This window comes from Oryza sativa, chromosome 8 (assembly GCF_034140825.1).
Source record: "Oryza sativa Japonica Group chromosome 8, ASM3414082v1".
Lineage (NCBI taxonomy): Eukaryota > Viridiplantae > Streptophyta > Magnoliopsida > Poales > Poaceae > Oryza > Oryza sativa.
Genome location: NC_089042.1, coordinates 19406791 through 19427041, shown reverse-complemented (window position 1 = coordinate 19427041; position 20251 = coordinate 19406791). Strand labels below are relative to the sequence as shown.

The following is a 20251-nucleotide window of genomic DNA, read 5'->3' as shown; positions in this document are numbered from 1 at the left end:
ACGAGGAGGCGGCGGTGGCGCGGGACGTGGAGACGGCAGCAGCGGGTGACGCGGGGCGGCGGGACAAGGAGGCGGCAGCATTGCGGGACGGACGGACGGAGGCTATGACGAGGAGGCGGCGGCCGCCATGGAGCGCGTTCCACAGGTTGCCGAAGCCCCACCCGCCGCCGACGTGGTCCCCCCGCCAACCGCCTCGCCGCCGATGCCGCCTCGCTCGCCTCCTCTGTCGCCACGCTCGCCTCGACGCCAACCGCCTCGCTGCCTCTGCCATCAACCGCGCTCGCCAACCGCGCTCGCCTCGCTGCTGTTGCCGCCTCGCTTCCTCCGCCACCGCGCTCGCCTCCTCCGCCACACCTCGCCGCCGCTCGCCTCCTCCTCCTCCGCCGCCTCCTCGCCTCGCCTCGAGCAGCGCGAGCTCCCGCTGCCGCTCGCCTCATCTGCCTTCGCCGCCGCCGCCTTCTTGTCTCGCACCCTCGTCCTCCCCGCGCGTACGACACCGAGAGGGAGAGGGGAAGCCGCGCCGAACTCCTCATCCCCCACCGCCGCTGTCTCCGCGTCACGCGCCGCTGCTCCGTGTCCCCCGTCGCCGCTGCCGACGAGAGGGAGGGTGGAAGCTGCGCTGAGCTCCTCATCCCCTGCCGCTGCGGCCTCTGCGTCACGCGCCGCCGCCGCCGTCTCCGCGTCACGCGCCGCGGTCGCCGCCGCTCCATGTCCCCCGCCACCACTGACCCCGTGAGCCGGTGAGAGAGAGAGAGGAAGAGTGAAAGAGAGAAGTGAGAGAGAGTGTGTGAGAGAGAAGACAGTGTAGTGTATGACATGTGGGTCCCACAATTTTTTCATAAATAGAATGCTGACTGGACTGCCACGTGTACGTCATGTAGACCAAAACCACCGTGGATTGGGTCGAGGGGGTAATTCGTCCGGTATTCATAGTTGGGGGTGAAGAATTTCCGGTTTTGTTGTTCGGGGGGGGGGGGGGTAATTCGGACGACTGCGATAGTTCTGGGGGCTGGGTAGTTCATACTTTTTCCTAATTTAAAACTATGTTGCCATTTTAATATATTTAATAATAATAAAATATAAAATATATATGCTATTATGTGTGAAAAATATAATGAGGACCAATCTTCCTCCCACAAAAATATATTTCCCTTTCCAATGCTCAACTTCTTTTCAATTCTTTCCTCTATTACTTTTCAACCCATATAGTTTAACCTTTGAAATACATCGGAATGCCAAGATATCTAAGAAAAGTTCCAATATGACACCAAAAATATTAGAGTATTGTTCTTGACATTCTTTTGCTTCACCAAAGCAGAATAATTCACTCATATGAAAATTATTAGAAGACCGGAGAGCATTTCAACCACATACATTAGTAACTTCTTGTTCTTAGTATTATCTAAGTTGTAGTCCATAAAAATGAGTGTATCATTTGCATATTGCAAAATAGACAAACCATCATCTATCAAATGATGGACTACTCTAGCTATTTGACCATTTGCCCTTGCCCTTGATCAGCAAAGCTAAGATATCAACAACTCTATTAAAAAGAATTGGAGATAAAGGATCACCTTGTCCTAGACCCTTCCATGTTTGAAAATTTGGTCCTACTTGATCATTAACGTTGATACCAATGCGCCCCCTTTGAATAAAAGAAATGACACCATTTAGTAGAGAAGCCTTTCATCGTAAGGGTTTGTTGTACAAAAGATCAATTTACTTTGTCATATACTTTCTCAAAATTGATCTAAAAAATAACCCCATTTTTGTTTTTTCCTATGCAACTCGTGAATCGTTTCATGTAAATAACTACCATCTCCATAATATTCTTGCCAGGTATAAAAGCTAGCTATCTACATTGGGCTTATTACATTTTGGGACACACCAATAATTCTATTAGTAGGAACCTTTGTAAATATCTTAAAACTGACATATAATAAACAAATCGGTCTATATTTTTATATCTTTATGGCCTCTTTGGATTTAGGTAACAAAATAATTGTATTGAAATTTAGCGAAATTTAGGGAATGGACTGTTATGGAATTCTACGAATAAATCTAAAAAGTCCGCCTTTATAACATTCCAGAAGACTTGAGAAAATTCAGCTGAAAATCCATCAGGACCCGGAGCTTTATTAAGTTCCATTTGAAAAATTGCCTCTCTAACATCCTTTTTAGTAAAATTTGTTGTTAATGCTTCATTTTCCATTTGAGACATATACAAGATATCATCCCTTCTATGCTCATCTAAGGTGAAATGTTATTCCTCAGATGGCCCAAACAAAACCCTTATGATATGTTGTAATATGGTATCTTAAATTTGCATCACCACTTATTATATGGTCACCATCCTGCAACTGAAAAATTCTTGTTTTTCTATATTTACCATTGGCAACCAATTGAAAATATTTGGTATTAGAATCTCCTTCCAACAAGTCCTTAACTTTAGCCCATTGGGAGGAGGCCGACCGAGGGGGCCTCGTCGGTGCTGTTGATGCCTTCAGGATAGATGATGAGGCGGGGTAGTGGTACGGTGGCGTCAGCGGTAGTGTTGACGGTCGTTAAGTACTAATTTGGACCGTCAATCATCTTGACAAATAAAGATAAATAATATTTTTTACATGTATATTTGTTTCAAATGATATAGTTACACTTGTCCTTGGAGAATATTTCTTACGTCCCCTTCCACCGACAATGGGACATGGATCCTCTGCAGTACTGCAGTAGCAGTAGTAGACGCAGACATGTGGGCCCGGTCCCACCTGTTAGCCACTACTACTGCAGCTGTAATACTGAAGACAATCCCCACTGCCTAGCTAGCCAGTGGACTGGCCTCTGCCTTGTCCAGTGGCACCAAGGTCGCAATGGGGTCTCCTCACATGCCGTCGATTTTTTTCATGACTGCTTAGTTTTTTTTACCGTAACATTAATTTGTTGCATCTTAATATCGTGGGAAATTGCATACACCCACAAATTCCGTCTTTGTCTTTGAGAGCTGGAATCTACTCCTAATTTGTGTGACTATTCCCTCTCTGATTTCATCCATCAGATTTGTTTGTGGAGGCTATTCACTTACCCTTTCTAGTTGTCAAATTACCATGCCGTCCGCTAGTTGCTGACGTTAATGTCGACTTGGAATATTTATCATGTGAATCCTATTTTTCTAATAATACATAACTATCTTTTTTTATATAAAAAAAGTCATACTAGTATAAATGCAACACTCACATATACGCATGGACACTCACCCCTATAAGTACGCACATATTTTCCCATAACTATCTTTCTACAACAATACAATGACCACATATATTTAGCATTTATTATAAGATTTGGTTAAAATTTTAAAATCCTACTGTCGGTTTTGTATTACAATGGATTTACAAAATCATAAGGTTAGAATATTACGGTATTACTTTTCATACAAATCTATGTTTATGCCACTTTCATTTCTTTTTAAACTAACTAATTAAGAAATTATTGATGATCGGATTTTTAAAATTTAAACGAATCCTATGTTAAACATCAAATCAAATGTTTATAAGGGAGCGTTTCATCCGTTAAAAAAAAACTTACCGGCCGGATTTAAATTTGAATGTAGCTTGTGTGAGTTTTGTTATTCAGGAAGGGAGTATATCCGTGAGATCAGAAAACGTAAGCAGCATATGGAACAGGGAACGACAGACAAGCATATCGATCTATTTCGTGTGGGTCTCCATCTCCCATATCACCATGTGGCACTTGCTCTTCCGTACACGTGACATATTGATCGTTTGTCGGCAAAAATCACGTCTTGCTCATGCCATAGTCAAAACTTAGTCTATGCACCTGCGGATCCGCCATAAGAAAATTGCAAAGAAAAATAATCATTTTTACTATTTTATTTTTTTTACTCCTACAAGCATCGAAACCATCTGAACTATTTCGCTCTGAAATACTTTTAAGCTCATTGTAATCTAACTAAAATGATACATTTTATTCCGCAGTGATCTTTTTTTTTTTCTTTTAAGCAAGCCGTAATTTAGGTTAAAATTAATTTCGTGCGATGACAATAATTAACCATTGTGTTGCATATAGTAGCTTATAAGTTATAAGCATGCAGAGAGACTAGTTTTATATAAGTGCTTAAAACTGACTGCAAATTAAATTATCCTGAAAATAATTAAAAATATTAGTTATAAGGGCAACATATCCTATATACACCCCTGCTTTCATGCACTTGCGGAATGTACACCGTCCGACCTTAATCCGAAGGGCATGATCCAAGATGGCCATTTTTCTACATAAAATTGCCCACATCGGCACTGCAAAAATTTTGCACCTTACCCCTCTTTCATTTTCTCTTCTCCCATCAATTAGGTTTTGCCAAGCATTGTGCCAAAAGTTGTGGATCACCTACCCCAAGACTACTATATTAGATCTGCTCCTAACTAAATTATTAGTTATAATGGCATGGATATAAACTCTATTACAGTTGTATTGGTAACTTGGCAACCAAAGCAGGCCCTATTTCTAGTCGAAAATGGAACATATTCTCCACAGAAGGCTCCCTGATGTCAAAGGCTTGGGGGTTTTATTCTCCATTCTCTCCTCTTCGTTTCCCTATCTCCATTATCAATTTTATTCTCTATTCTATCCTCTTCATTTTCCCCATAATTTTTATCTTTACCGCCTTGATGTCAAAGGCAAGGTCTATAACACCCAAGGCACAAAAACAGTATTGGACTAAAACCCATTTAGTTGAATCACACCTACACTGCAACACATTGCGTTTTCATCATCTCGCTTGAGGCAAAAAAGAATTTGCACTCGGTGTTGCTAGTAACGGCCGTGTCACCTCATAAACCGTTGTCCATCTAATCTAAGCTAACCATGGCCTGCCTTGGATTGCTTAGCTAGCGCTGCTGCTACTTGCTCGCATGGGCCAACCAAGGCCCAAGGCCTGCCGCTGCTGCTGGGCTGCTAGCTTGCTTGCTTTTCTTGTTTTTTTTTCATACATCCTCCTTGATCTATAAATGACGGCCCACTTCTTCTCTTCCTCCCCTTTGCACCGCAGCACTGGTGCTCCAACGCCGCTCATCCTCACTGTTATGTCGCGTTTTGCTTAAGCACCGCCGTCGATGCCGCACTTCAGCCGCCATTCCTCGGCGGCCCGAGGCTTGCCTAGCCTGGCTGACCCCTCCACCATCCTCCCCTCTGGCCCCTAACCTCAGCGCCTCAACATCCTCTTTCCTAAGCCCCAAGGCCATTGGAAACCTCGTGTCTCGTCACTCCGCTACCCTCGCTTCGTCGTACCGCCGCCCGACTATGTTTTTTTTTTAGAAAATGGATTAAAATCCGGTCTCTACATCTATTAATGGATGTACACAGCCCGACTATGTTGTCACCTCCGACATTACAACACCAAGAACCAAGCACGCCCTTACCCAAAGACCATTGACATGCCATCGCCCATTGCCATCATCGACCCGACAACCCCCTCCCTCAGTCCCTCCCCCCGCGCTGGCCGTATTCAACGACGTCGCCATACCATGGTGACCCTGCTAGCGAGCTCGTTGCCCTCTCCTCCTGGTGTCCTTGCTGTGTATCGTCGTGCCTCCTTGTTGCCGGTGACCCTTATAGTGGGGCATAATGGGCGATCACCCAAGCGATCAGATCCGCCTCCCCTACCTCCGTCGCTCCCTCCTCTCCTTTTTCTCTTCGTACTACGCCATAAATATTTAAATTTAAATTTAGAATTGGAACGGGTATGTAAACTTTTGACCTATAAACTTTGAATCTATAAACTAATATTTGAATTCAAATTCAAATTTGAATCGGGTATGTAAACTTTTGACTTATAAACTTTGGGTTTATAAACTTTAGGTGTATAAACTTTACATATATAAATAAATACTATATATAGAAAATATTTGAATTCAAACTCAAATTTGAATCGGATATATTTCAAATTCAAATTTGAATCGGGTATATAAACTTTTGATTTATAAACTTTGGGTCTACTTTAGGTGCATAAATTTACTAAAATATGAAAGTAATGTGGTGCCAAAAAAGGACGTGGAGGGAGGGAGGGGGGGGGGGGGGGCGATCGCTACCCCATGGCCACGGCGATCGATCCGCCCATTAGAGTTTCCGTCCTCGAAGAGCTTTGTCATGGCTTTTATCTCCCTCTCGGCCTATACTCTTGGTAACAACATGCGATTTGGAGTCATTTGGTGAACATATCATAGTATTGGACAAGGTGGTTACATACTTAAATTTACGTATATGCAAACATGCAAAGTGTATTTTTGTAGTTGCATATTTTTGTAAGTACTAATTAACTTATATTATCACAATATATCTTGTCAATATTGTTTTTATATTTTTATTTACCAATTTATATCACATGCATATTCTAGGTGCAATTGTACTAGGTGTTAAAAATACTTCCCACACACACTACAGAAGAATTTTGTTACTTATGGCATAAATAGAATACATGCACACATATATTTATGAGTGCACTCCTTTAACATATATTCAAGAGACTGTTGCACCAATAAATTCGTAAATCTGTGATATCACTAAACTATATATCATTCTGAAATTGAAAACACGTCCATATCTATGTAAATAAGGATATATTAGGATTCAAACATATAATTGGAGTACTCAACCGCTACAGTAGTATATAGCTATAAGATATGTTTCCTCACAGCTGTCGAAGGAATATTTTCAATCATCGCGCAAATTAAGCAGAAAAAAAGGTAACTTGACTATACTGATATAAAACTATAGGAGTACATTAATACAGAGCAAGAGAAAAAAAAATCTCTAACGGCCCAATTAGTGAAAAAAATGCCCAATTGGCGAAAAATATAAAAGGAAAGAAATAAAGCACCTTATCTCACTGATGGAGAAACCATTTTTGGTCGGTCAGCCAAAATCTACAATAATCCCGGTTGCAATAAAAACTAGGACTAAAGATTACCTTTAGTCTAGGTTCAAAACGTTAGAGCTAGTTTTTTATCTTTAATCCCGGTTTGTGTTCTTAACCGGGACTAAAGATCTATTTTTAGTCCCAGTTGGTAACACCGGGAAAAAAATCCCTATTATCTTTAGTTCCGGTTGGTATTACCAACCGGGACTAAAGATTTATCTCTAGTCCCGGTTAGTAGCCTAAACCGGAACAAAATATCAGCATGCGCGCATGCGTGGCGGAGAGGACGAGGTGCGCGAGATCGAGGAGTTAATAAATTCTATTCCTTATCACTTCCCTAACCTTATCTTTTCCTCCTCCCATCTCTTCCTCTTCCTCCTCCTCTCCCCATTCTGTTCCTCCCCTCTCTTCTATCAGTGGCCAAGCGGCGGCAGCGGCCGGGTGCATCGGCGGGACCCTCATAAGGTGGCGGTCGGGCGGAGGTGGAGACGGCCTCGCGCCGCGGCGGCCAGCCAGGCGGCACGGCCCTCGCGCGGCGGGGCGGAGGCGGCCTCGCGCCGCGGCAGCCGGGCGACGCTGGATCCGGAGGGGAGGCGGCCAGCCGCTGCCGGATCTGAAGAGGGAGGCGGCCGGGCGGCGGCCAGTGCGGTGGCAGGCGGTGGAGCCTGGCGCTGCCGTCGATTTTTTCTTTTTTTCTTTTTTTCCTTAATGTGAGATTCGATCTGTGTGTTGATTGATACGATCTGTGTTGAATGTATGATTTGATATGTGTTGTTGTTGTGAATGATTCGGGGATGAACTATTGCTGTGAATGATTTGAATGAACTATATTGTTGTGTGCTGTGAATATTTGATATGAGATGATTTGGGCAAATAGCAAAAGAATAGTGAAAAAAAGAAGAGAAAAAAAGAAAAAAACCCTCCAACCGGTACCACATCTTTAGTCCGGGACTAAAGATCGATCTTTAGTCCCGGGTATTTGAACCGGGACTGAAGATAGCGATTTTTAGTCCCGGATTATTACTCTCGGTTAGAAAACCGGGAATATAGGGGTTCCTAACCGGGAGTAAAAATCGTTTCTCCACCTGTGCCTCTTGTTAGATGGTCACTGGTGGCTCAGTACAACTCTACAAGGTTATGCAGTTATGCTTTGAAACAGATGACACCAATTAGCTACCGACGGACAAATAAGCTGGGAATTAAAGCTGGTAGCATCTATAGCTAAGCTTGTAGTGGCAGGACATAATTATATACTACTAGTAGTACTACGCCATAGTAGGGGATATTCCCGGTCGATCAGGATAGTGTCGCCATTCCTTCGACAGAAAGGCTGCAGGTAGAGTCGTTGTACAAGGTGTGTTTAGGTGGAAAAAAGGAAATTTTTGGGTATCACATCGGACGTTTGACCGGATATCGGAAGGGGATTTTGGACACGAATGAAAAAACTAATTTCAGAACTCGCCTGGAAACCGCATTACGAATCTTTTGTGACTAATTAAACCATAATTAGCACATGTGGGTTACTGTAGCACTTATGGCTAATCACGGACTAATTAGGCTTAAAAGATTCGTCTCGCGATTTCTCCATAACTGTGCAATTAGTTTTTCTTTTTATCTATATTTAATGCTTCATGCATATGTCCAAAGATTCGATGTGATGTTTTAGGGAAAAATTTTTGGGGAATTAAATCTTTCTCAGTAGAATTATCAGTATCAGATAAGTGATGACCTGACTAACCCAGCAACCGGTGAGCAATTTCAGAACCGCCAACACACGGCCGGTCTCGTTGACTTATAGTGCCACCTGAAGTTGTTTAAGGTGATTCCATCTGCCGGCCAGGAAACCTAGACGAACACGTAGCAGTAGATTAATCGCTTTCATGTCATTATCTCAAAAAGGGATTACTTGTACGTGTTGCGTTTATTTGCATCTCTACCTTCGGAGAAATTAGCTGGCTTGCAGGTGTGTGCTATGTGATACTAGTATAACCGATGACCTGACCACCGGCATGCTTTCTCCATCCCAAAATAACTTAACCAAGGATGAGATTTGATCCATCCTAGAACAACGAATCTGGACAATCCCAACATAGGTTGAGTTATTTTGAGGGCAAAATTTGCTACAGGGTATCCAAAAATCGTGTAATTAGCCAGTGGGCACTGTAAGATCATTAAATTCGCTGCAGGGCACCAAAAAAAGCGGTAATTAGCTGGTGGACACTCGGGCCATTATTTTATTATTTCCGAAGGAAAAGAAGTGAGAGAATTTTCAAAATGCCGAGAATGCCCCCGGTGGTGCAACATCTTATCCTGACTGGGTCCGGTCGAACCAGACCCAGTCGGTCTCGTCGCCTCACCACACAGCCGAACCACAACCCTAGCTGGCGACTGAGGCGGCGGTGGCGGCGACCCAGATCTGCAACGGCGAGGGCAGCGGCGATGAAGCTATGAGCTAGGCACGGCGTCGCACCACACTAAGGTGATGTCGCCTCAGAAGAAGTTGGCGGTGAAGAAGCCGCTCCGTGTGAGGACCACCGGATCCCCATTGCTGACAGATGTGTCATAGGTCCCCGAAGGGTAAGCTTTTCTATTCCTCTAATTTTATGGGTCCTGACTTACTGGAATGAGTTTATGGTTGAAGATGTCGTTTGCATTTGTTTTATTTGCTTCCTCTCTGTTCTTGTTGCGTTCCCATAGGATGGATGGCAGCTCAGCTTGCAGAGTTGCTGTTGAGCTTGGTCCATTTGTCGAGTTTACTGACAACGGTAGGCCAGAATTTCATGTCACTAAGAAAATTAACTGGGTGTTAGACAAAGATACGATATGTTGGATTGATCTCATGAGTGATCTTGATGTTGAGGTTAAACATGGTCCTGCTCAGGAATTAAGTGTAAAATTTTTGGACATAAATGCTGGTAGATTTGCTCAGATAGCATCTGACAGTGCTTTACTTCATGCTTGTGATTTGTACTGGGAGCAAAGGAGGCTCCCTTTGGTTGTTGAGGTGAGTGATGACCCACAGAATAGGACAGAGCCTTGTGTAGAGCAGGGCACGATTGAGGCACCGGGTAATGTGTGTACTGACATAGTGTTGTTTACACAACAAAGTCAATCACCATAACCATCTCAGCCTTCTACTAAGTGTAGCACTCCGAAACCGAAACCAAAACTAGTTGACACTTGGGGTGAGAATGATGAGGTTGAGTATGTTGGTGTAGCTGATGAGAAGGAGAAGTATAAAGATTTGGTGTCAGATGATGAGGAGGTTGATCCAGATTATGAGCCTGATTCTGACGAAGACGATGATGACTTAGCTGTCGACGATGAGGAGGAATGTGAGTCTGTAGCTCATATAACCGATGTGGAAAATCCTAACATAGATGTTGATGTAACTTTTGAAGATGGTCAATGTTTTAAAAGATGCATTAGATAATATGCATTATTGAATGAGGTCGAACTTGCAGTTCCCTATTGTGACTCGAGGAGGTACAGAGCATATTGCAAGGCTAAGAGGTGCAAGTGGAGAATTCATGCGTCACGATTACAGGATGGCAGAACATGGCAGGTAAGTTATTTACATTATTTAAATGCATGGTGATTTTGGTCATAATCTGTTAAATAAAATGATCTTTTCAATTAATATTTGCAGATAAAGAAGCTTCCATACCAACACAATTGTGCTAGCACAGCTGGATTGGAGAACAACTGTATGGACACAAAAATTCTTGGGTTAGAGACCGTGTGATCAACAAGCTAAGGAAAGATCCTACAATTGGAGTTTCTGCTCTGAAGGGTACACTAGAAGAGAAATATAAGATCAAGATATCTTACTTTGTGGCTTGGGATGGCAGACAGATGGCACTTGATGAAATTCTAGGCAAATGGGAAGATAGTTTTGCTGCAGCTTACAATTTTAAGGCTGAATTGGAGAGGAAAAGCCCTAGTTCAATTGTTGAGGTGTAACATGTCAACATTGATGGGGTGAACAGATTTAGCAGGATGTTTGTGGCACTGAAACCATGTGTAGATGGGTTCTTAAATGGATGCAGACCATACTTAGGTGTAGACTCCACTGTACTCACAGGCAAGTGGAGGGGTCAACTAGCATCTGCAATTGGCATTGATGGTCACTACTGGATGTTTCCAGTTGTGTATGGGGTGTTTGATTCAGAAACTACAGATAACTGGGCATGGTTCATGGAGAAGCTGCATTTGGCTATTGGGTCACCTATTGGGTTGGTCATATCCACAGATGCAGGAAAAGGGATTGATACAGTAGTGAGTAGAGTATTCACAAATGGAGTAGAGCATAGAGAATGCATGAGACATTTGGTGAAGAATTTTCAGAAGAGATTTAGTGGTGAAGTATTTGAAAGGAACCTGTGGCTAGCATCTAGGGCATATAGACACGATATTTTTGAGCTTCACTACAATGAGATGATGGAAGCATGCCCTAAACCAGTTGAGTGGATTGAAGACTTCCACAAACACCTGTGGGCTAGAAGTGAATTCTCTACTGCTAGCAAGTGTGACTATGTCACAAACAATATAGCAGAGACTTTCAATAGTTGGATAAGGCATGAGAAATCACTTCCTGTTGTTGATTTGATGGATAAGATTAGACAAATGATCATGGAGAGGTTAAGTGTGAGGAAAAGGCTAGCTGATAAGTTAACTGGACAGATTCTCCCTAGTGTCATGAAAGCCATATATGCTAAGAGCAAGAACCTAGGGTACAAGCTGTACTCTGCTCACAGCCATACAGGAGAAATTGGAGGTACATGCAGAGATTTAAAGACTTGGAGGCACACTCTTGACCTGATTGCCCAAGAATGCAACTGCAAAAAGTGGCAATTGACTGGAATTCCTAGCACCCATGCAATTTTCCTTATCATTTCAAGGAGGGGTTTGGAATTGGAAAAGTTTGTCAGTGACTATTACTCTGTGGCTACTTTCAAGCGTGCTTATGCAGGTTTTGTTGTCCCAATGACAGATAACTCACAATGGCAAAAGGTGAATGTTGGCTTCAAGTTATATCCTCCCATATTGAAAAGGTCTGCTGGCAGACCAAGAAGCAGGAGGCTCAAAGGAGTTGAAGAAGGGTGTTCAGGGAAAAGGAAGCATAGATGCAAGAGATGTGGTCAATTTGGTCACATCATGAAAACATGTAATGAACCAGTTGACGATTCTAGTGCCCCACCACCAGCTTCCCCAAAGCCTAAGAGGAAGAGAGTAAAGAAAGTTGTGGTTAACCCTATTACAAATCCTACCACGGACCAATTTGGAGCAGCTTTGTAAGTGTTTTCATGTTCTGAAAAAAATTGTGTTGTCTTAAGTTTGCTCAATTTGTAAATTAACAATTCTGCTTTTTTTTTTGCATGGGTACCCAAGCATCAGAGGTCAACCAAAGCAGCCCTATCACAAGGAGTAGTGCAAAGGCATTGAACATGCATGCTGCAGATACAGGAGAGGTCACCCAAAGCTGCCCAAACACTAGGAGCATGGCAAGGTCACTGGATTTGGATGTTCCAGAAACATCAGAGGTCACCGAAAGTAGCCCAATCACAAGGAGCAAGGCTAGATCACTAAGCATGGAAGTTGCTAGTCCTAGCACTAGGAGCCAGACCACTAGAGGCAAGAATGCCAAATAACTTAACTGTTTTAGAGGTAGCAAAACCTGGCTTTTGTTTAAGACAATGTTATGTTTCCTGAATGTTTGCCTTTTGTGTAAGGTCACCCAAGACCATGTTATGTCTGCCTTTTGTTTAAGACCATATTGGCTTATAAGTGTGCTGGATTGTGTAATCACTGATGAAAGTTGAATCAAATGCTGTTGTGTGGCTGTTGAATCATATTCAGTAAAGTTGTTGCCTGTAATTGCCAAATTTTGATGTTGTGTGGCTCTTTAACTTTTAGGAATGGCATGCCTTCAGGAATTGTACATAGTTGCTACCAAATTTTCTCACTAATTATTGTACAGCTACAATTTGGGACAACATTTTCAACAGATTTGCTGCCAAAATTTGTCATTACAACACACATTTCATTCCAATGTATAGATTTGCTGCCAAATTTTCTCACTGGAAGACACATTTGCATTCAACTCATAAATTTGCATTCCATTCAGAAAATTAAATTCCATTCAGATATCCATATTACATTAAGAAATGACATGCCTTCACAGATCACTACAACCTATCAACTACTCATTACTTGATTGCTTACTTGCTAATGACAATTACCAATATCAATAGTAGCAATAAAGCTTGCAAAACTCTAATGTACACTAAAATCTGTCCCACTGCATTGCATCCCTTCAATTCTGAGACCCCAAACCCCATAGATGCCATTGCTTCAACATGACTTTCTCGCCCTGACTGATGTCCCACTCCTACGCGACCATCCGCCAAATACTGCTCATACTGAGATTCCCACATGAAAAATCTGCACGCATACGGTGTCTACAAAGGCAAATTTCATTGAATTAACTCACTCGACAACAACCTACAGAAGTAAACCAAAAGTTCCGTAAAATCATATACTCACATCTTCAAGGTAAGGACACTTCACAAAGTTCTTGTTTGGATTCTTTGGTGTCCTCGATGTTCGCGCCTCTAGCTGTGTCACACACCTTGGGCACTTCCATAAGGGTAACTCACCATTGCGGCGACGAACCACCGAGGATGAAGCCGAGCCATCCATCTTTCTGCACCGCTCGACCGCTGCAGCCACGGAAGCCACTGCCTCTGCTCGCCGGTCTGGGTTGCCGCCGCCCTCACCGTCGCTTGTCGCAGATCTGGGTCACCGCCGCCGCCGCCTCAGTCGCCGGCTAGGGTTGTGGTTGGGCTGTGTAGTGCAACGCCGTGCCCAGCTCACAGCTTCATCGCCGCCGCCCTCGCCGTCGCAGATCTTGGTCGCCGCCGCGGCCACCTTAGTCACCGGCTAGGGCTGTGGTTCGGCTATGTGGTGAGGCGACAAGACCGATTAGGTCTGGTTCGACCGGACCCAGTCGGGATAAGGTGTTGCGTCACCGGGGGAATTCTTGGCATTTTAAAAATTCTCTCACCTCTTTTCCTTCGGAAATAATAAAATAATGGCTCGAGTGTCCACCAGCTAATTACTCTTTTTTTTTGCTGCCCTGCAGCGAATTCGTGATCTTACGGTACCCACTGGCTAATTACACGATTTTTGGATGTCCTTAGCAAATTTTGCCTATTTTAAGACGGAGGGAGTATGCATTAATTCCAACGTGATGACGCTTGTGCAAACCACGTCAGGCCGTCGGCTAACTGCTACATATGCAGTGACCAATGACTGCTCTACCGTCTGGGCATAGAGTTGGACTGGGATTGTGGTACACAACTTTATTTTGTATATATATGACGTGGGTCACTGATACGTGGGCACTCTTTCCAACAGGCCCACATATCAACAACGTAAGAGAACCAAGGTCATGCTTAACTCTCCATATTATCTAGTGTACACATCATTTAATATATTGTCACAAAGCAAAAATATGATGTGACGATAGAGTTAATAATAAAGAGCGGTAAAAAGAAGAAATCATTTCTAACGTAAGAAACCATCTCTACACAATAACTAAGAATAAAAACTAGGGGATATGTGAATAAAAAGAGAAGAGGTGATTTGATAAGAATTTAATTTGAATACACCATCAATTGAATATATAGTTTTTATACGTAGTTCTATACGATATATACGATATGATAAGTATGAAAACTATATTTAATAGTTTCTTGGTCGCTGGACTGCAAGTTAATTCCGAGAATACCACGACATGATTACCATTCCTTGCGGACTTTCTTTTCCTTTATGGCCTATGGGACAAATGGAGGTCGTATACGTCTAGGTTACGTAGGTAAACGACAGCACACGGAGTAGTAGTATCGAAACCACACGTCAAAATGAAGGGATATTGATAGTTCGATATACAGGTCAACTGGCACCGACGTCGACGACTTTGCCGCAGGTCGTGATTTCTAATTGTACGTACGGCCGGCTTGAAACCAATCGATCCGTCAATACTCAGATATGCTCGCTCGAGGGTCTTATATGTAGTTTATTACTCCCACCATTTTAAAATTTTTGACACCATTGACTTTTTAGCACATGTTTGACCGTTCGTCTTATTAAAAAAATTTATGAAATATTGAAATATGTAAAACTATATGTGTAAATGAAAGTATATTTAACAATAAATCAAATGATATGAACTTAAATTTTTTGAATAAGGCGAATGATCAAACACGTACTAAAAAGTCAACGGTGTCAAACATTTTGAAACGGATGGAGTAGTTAGGTTTCGTAACGACCAAGAGAAGAGTTGAAAGCGGTCTTTGTCAGCATTCTTTATGGATTTACTGATCATACGTACTCTCTTAAATAAATTAAAAAAATACGATATTTGATTTTTTAATAAAACCTCAAAGTTGAATTCAAATATCCTATATATTGAAAAATTTCTGAAATAACGAAATACTCCTTTGAACCCTATTAGATTATCAAGGTTTTCCAATATTAAATTGAATTCAAATATCCTTGAAGTCCTCTCCTTCTTATCTTTTTCCCCAAATTTTTATTCAAATAATTCCAAACATCCAGTCATTCCAAAAATTCCTTGAAATCCTTCTATTTCCCTGTCATGATACTCCTTTCTTTAAATCTACTAAAAATACATTTCAAAATCCATAAAATTCCCTTGATCCCACTCCTTCTAAAATTAACCAAATTAATCCAAGATTCAAACCCTGTCCCCAATGTCCCATTCTAAAGTCCATGCCCTGAGTTACTAGAAATTTAAGGTCCATTCTCATTTCGAAATCCCAATCAACACAAACTCCTTTGAAATCCCTTGTTTCTTCCTCTCATTTCTAAATTATTCAAACTCATTTAAAATCCAAAACCTCACTAAAAATCCTTTCCTCGAATCCATGGAATAATGAAGGATTAAAATATTGAATTTGAAACCCCCTACCCCCCCCCCAAAGTTCATATCCCTTATAAATCCTCCTAATTCTCACTCTTCTTTCTATTCTTTGCAAAATATTCTCGAAAGCTATAATTCCAACAATATTGCGATTACTAAAATTCCTAACATCCACATGATTTTAGAACATCAAATTTAAATTCAACTATCACATCAAATAATACTCCCAATACTTGATCAAATACAAAAATCAGGAAATTTAGGATACTAACCCTACACCTAGAAATGTATGTACTCTGTCATAGTTGGAGTATCACTGGTAACAGAGAAGACGAGGAGCTCGCTCGAGCCAGAGGAGGACCCATCCACCAATAATCTTGGCATGGATCCGATGGTAGAGAAATCTAAAAAGATACTCCCTCCGTTTCGAAATGTTTGACACCGTTGACTTTTTAGCACATGTTTGACCGTTCGTCTTATTCAAAAACTTTTATGAAATATGTAAAATTATATGCCTACATAAAAATATATTTAACAATGAATCAAATGATAGGAAAAGAATTAATAATTACTTAAATTTTTTGAATAAGACGAACGGTCAAACATGTGCTAAAAAGTCAACGGCGTCAAATATTTTGAAACGGAGGGAGTATTTCTCAACTTTTTGTCGAATGCCATTTGGCAAATCCAAATTTTATTTACAGGAAGTAAAGCAAGGCTTTAATTTGCTATCCAGTTTCTATAGCTGCAACGTATTATATATACACAATGTTTGATTAATTTCACGGTTCTAGTGTTATAAAAGCTCCCATAGAACTTCTACATGAATATATATAAAAAGTCAATTTTAAATTCATTGTATTTTATGGTAGAAAGGAAAAACATGTGAAAACTTTAAAGAATACAAAATTGTACTCCCTCCGTACTCATAAAGGAAGTCGTTTTGGACAGCGACACGGTCTCCAAAACACAATTTTGACTTCTTATTTCTATAAAAATATTTATTGAAAAGTGATATATTTATATTTTTATGAAAATATTTCTCAAGACAAATATATTCATATAATTTTTACATTTTCAAACTCAACAACTTGAGAGTTATTCATGATTTATATTCCCAATGTTTGATTTAAACATTGTCATAAACGACTTCCTCTACGAGTACGGAGGGAGTACGAGTGTACATTTTTTTTCGTTTTATTTATTTATAATAATGTAAACCTAAAATTTTCTTAATAGCTAGGGTAGGATTAAAAATTATTAGGTCATATACAAGTGGGGTAGGATATATTAAAGTGCAAGTATAGAACTTAAAGAAAAAAGGAATTTGTTAGTTGAGGTATATATGCACCATGAATACACATATCCGAAGCTTTTCTACTGCTACCTAGGTCAATCTGTTTTACTATTAAAAATTTGAGGTTGATTATTTAATTAACAGGCTAGCTGCCTAAAACGGTTTTTCTAACTTAACTACCCTAATTAATTAGCGTGTAACGTACTCTGACTAAATTAGATGTGCTTATACAATCGATATGGACGCATGGCTACGTAGTCGTTGGTGAAATAATACAACGACTACGTGTAATATGTACAGCGTTAACCTAAACCATGGAAAATTAAAAAATTAAAGAGGGATATATAAATCTTATTTTGTGTTGACTTGTAAATTAAATGACGAGTTAGTGACCTCTCGTGACAAAGCATATATATGCTCCTAGCTTCCACGTCGATTTCGTGCTTGGAAATATAGGAATAATAGAAAATACCTTACGCGTTGCTGCGCAAATTACTGGAGGTAATATATATGTGTAAAAAATAACTAATGCAGGGACAAATTTATTTTTTCATGCCAACTTAGTATCTATTAATACATTAAGGAAGAGGACAAGAATTGCTGTTGCTCTAATTGTGATGAACTGGATGGCGACCAACTTATTATGTACTGAAGCAACTTAAGTAAGGAATTTACCTGGCTTGGGAATTGGCCAATGTAAGACTGGAATTTCCTGTTTGCCAAAAGTAACCACCGGATCAAATATGTTGGAAGCGACCAGATCAAATATTGCTTCTAGTAATGTACTAGAAATGTGCTTGAGTAGGAGCGCTGGCTGGAAAATTGACGCTACTAGAAAAAACGATATTTCCAGACGGCCCAAAACCATTTTCGCAAGCGGGGAGGAGGACCGCCGCTAACACGTCGACTGCGAAAATAGATCATTTTCGTAGGCGGGCCCCGCCTGCGAAAATCATCTCAGAAAAATAATAAAAAAACCACGGGCGCCGCCGCCGGCCTCACCACGGGCACCGTTGGCCAGGGCTCTCCTCTGTCCACTGCCCCACATAGGAGAGGGAGGAGCCGAGCTGCCGCATCGGCGCCGTCGTCATCACTCGTCGTGGCCGGCGGCGGAGGGGGCGAGGAGGGGAAGCGGCCGACAGAGGCAGCGAGGAGGGAAGCGGCGGAGGCGGATCTGGAGAGCCGTTGTCGTCCCTCGTCGTGACCGGCGGCGGAGGGGGCGAGGAGGGGAAGCGGCCGGCTGAGGCGGCAAGGAGGGAAGCCGGCGGAGGCGGATCTGGAGAGCCGTCATCGTTGCTTGTCGGGGCCGGCTGCGGAGGGAGCCGTCGGCGCGCGGAGGCGGCGTCGCGGTCGTCGTCATCGGCGAGGAGGGAGCCTGCGGCGGAGAGGTGGGGAGCCGGCGGCGCGAAGGTCGTCGTCACAGCCGAGAGGAGCCGTCGGCGCGCGGAGGCGGCGTCGCGGTCGTCGTCGTCGCCGAGGAGGGAGCCGGCCAGCGGCGGAGGTGGGGAGCCGGCGGCGCACGGACGTGGGAGAGGAGGGAGCCGGCGGCGCGTGGGCGTGGGGAGAGTAGGGGAGCCGGCGGCGCGAAGGTCGTCGTCGCGGCCGAGAGGAGCCGTCGGCGCGCGGAGGCGACGTCGCGGTCGTCGTCGTCGCCGAGGAGGGAGCCGGCCAGCGGCGGAGGTGGGGAACCGGCGGTGCGCGGACGCGGGAGAGGAGGGAGTCGGCGGCGCGCGGACGTGGGGAGAGGAGGGGAGCCGGCGTCGCGAAGGTCATCGTCACGGCCGATGGGAGCCGTCGGCGCGCAGAGCCGGCGTCGCAGTCGTCGTCGTCGCCGAGGAGGAAGCCCGCCGGCGGCGAGGAGAGGGCCGTCCGGCGGCGGAGGTGGGGAGCCGGCGGCGCACGGTCGTGGTAGAGGAGAGATTTTTTCTAAGTGAGAGAGAGAGAGGGGGGAGGGAAATGAGTGGTGGAGAGGAGAGGAGAGGATAAGGATGACTAGATTTTTTTTGGTAGGTATGATTTTTGCAGGCGGACCACATAAGGTGCGTAGGCGTTGCTTAAGTGGTCAGGCGCCGCTTAAGTGGTCCGCAGCGAACTTCACCCCGATTTATATTTTTTGTAGGCAGTTATTTGGCTCCAAGGGCCATGTCCGACTGCGAATATAAGACCCCACATTAGAAAAATGCTTTTTCCAGTAGTGTGAGATTCCCTTGGCAAAAGTAGGGATTTAAAGCCAACATTGAAGAAGAGAGAGAGAGAGAGAGAAATCAAACATATGCTGTATATATGCACTTAATTAGACCTGGTACTTTATTCTTAATTTTTTTCTCAACAAATATATTTTTTAGCCTCCTAGCTAACACCACTAACCCTATTCCCCCAAACTAAGGGGAAGGATGCTTATAATTTTCGAGTGAATACCCAGTCTTAAATGTAACAAGAAGATGTCTTGGCTTTTGTGTTTTCAGTACAAAGATAATTCATAAAATACCTCACAGAGTGTCTCTAGACTGCATGTCCAAATTTTAGAATCGATTTTACAACCACCTATAGAAATGTGTTGTAGGATCAAATACAATAACTAAGGCTTCGTTCGTTCCGGGCGATTTGAGAGAGAAAAGCATCTCGTTTTCCGCGCGCACGCTTCCCAAACTACTAAACGGTGTGTTTTTTATAAAAAAATTCTATAGGAAAATTGCTTTAAAAAATCATATTAATCCATTTTTGAAGTTTAAAATAGTTAATAATCAATTAATCATGTGCTAATGGCTCACCTCGTTTTGCGTATCTTCCCAATCTCCCCAATCTCCTTATTCTCAAACACACCCTAAGCCTAGTAGAGAGGTGATTGAATGGTAGAAACACTAAAAACCAAAAAAAAAATTACGGAATAAAAGGAACCCTAAAACCTTATGAAGATGCATCGGTTTGACCAAAAGTATTGATGAGAAAACTACATCCCGATCTCCCAAAAATATTGATAATTCTCAATTCGGTGGAAACTTAACACACACGATTCGACTTCCGACTAACACGATCCGAGTCCTGCAATCGCAGCACCACGTCTCATTTGGTTACCAACCAT

The 20251-nt window shown here is 42.7% G+C and overlaps 1 pseudogene; it reads left to right on the top strand.

The window, feature by feature from the left end:
• The first annotated feature begins 127 nt into the window (after nucleotides 1–127).
• LOC136351589 (uncharacterized) lies at nucleotides 128–12223 on the top strand (annotated as a pseudogene).
• The last annotated feature ends 8028 nt before the right edge of the window (nucleotides 12224–20251 follow it).